Source organism: Dipteris shenzhenensis, chromosome 11 (genome assembly GCF_047967505.1).
Source record: "Dipteris shenzhenensis isolate YYH24624 ecotype China chromosome 11, Dip_SZ_1.0, whole genome shotgun sequence".
Classification (NCBI taxonomy): domain Eukaryota; kingdom Viridiplantae; phylum Streptophyta; class Polypodiopsida; order Gleicheniales; family Dipteridaceae; genus Dipteris; species Dipteris shenzhenensis.
This window is the reverse complement of record NC_141606.1, coordinates 46178610-46179804: the sequence shown is the minus strand read 5'-3', so window position 1 is coordinate 46179804 and position 1195 is coordinate 46178610. Positions and strand designations below refer to the sequence as shown.

Genomic DNA, 1195 nt, shown 5'->3' with positions numbered 1-1195 from the left:
AAGCGATAAGACCCTTTTGTTATAGTAGTCTACACGAGCGTTTACGTTGTGCCTTCGATCTGGAAAATCGGTCAATGAGGTCCGTGCAGCCCTTTTAAATTCGTCAAACTCGGCGACGATCGCTGCTTCCATTGTAGTCACCATCCATGCTTGCCATCGTTTCCTTTCGTTCATCGTCCCTAAGGCAATCCACGGCTGCGCAAAATCTGGTCGAGCTTCGCCATTGCAATCCATAGCTTGAACCGATTAGCTCCGATTTAGAAAGATTAGCATTATCAACGCTACTACTGCACCAAGGAAGCCCGCAAAGTATCTTGAAATGAAAGTAAGACCCACTTTCTGTGGTGCTCCGTAGACGAATTTTGAACCTGCGTCACGAGCAGCGTCTTAGCAATTACTGTAAGTACACATATTTTAATGCATTACATTAAAACCCTCAAAGTTACCAGATTTCGGTTGCAGATGTATGTGATATGTGTGACACCCTTTGGTGGACGTTTGGGAACTATGTACCCCGCATTTATCCTCTTCCAGAGGTTCTATGAGCAACGGTTGTGACAGTATGAGAATATCTTCTATAATCGCATGTTAAAAATGGAATCTCGGACTTTGAGAGAGAGACGAGAGAGATTTGTGTAAATTTGGGGATCCTCCACGGCTGTTGCCTGCCCCTAGGTCGAAAAGCTGACGCGGAAGGGCTGGAAGAAGCTTCTTAATTTCCATCTGCACTACCCTGATGCGAATGTTTCAAGGCAATCTGATCCTTTGCAAGCGTCCGATCAGCAGGCAACTGATGCATCATGTGAAGACCAAATCCGTTGAGCACAACACTGCGCCGATTCTACAGGCGCCCATAATGATGCCTGAGAAAATGGATGCGTTACCGGTTCTCTTTCCACTGAAGCTCCTTGATAAAAGCGGTATTCTGAGGTTGCTCTGGCACAACAGGAAGAGGTGCCATGGACAAAACTGCATCCCATCACGCACACAATCGTCGCAAGTGCAAAGAGATGTCGGTCAGAAATGTTCGATGTTAGCCTTCGACAAAATCCACTGGGCCAGAAGCGATAGAGGTTCAACTAATCAATTGGGGGTTCGCCTTGCAAAAAATGCAGACCAAGGCTCTAGCGAAAAGGCCTAACAAGGGGAATTTGCCTTGTCAATTTGCGAATGCAGAACATGATTCTGGGGAATC

General features: G+C 46.4%; 1 pseudogene; it reads right to left on the bottom strand.

Annotated features, from left to right (window-relative positions):
* Nucleotides 1-284: 284 nt before the first annotated feature.
* Nucleotides 285-961, bottom strand: LOC147897083 (uncharacterized; annotated as a pseudogene).
* Nucleotides 962-1195: the final 234 nt, after the last annotated feature.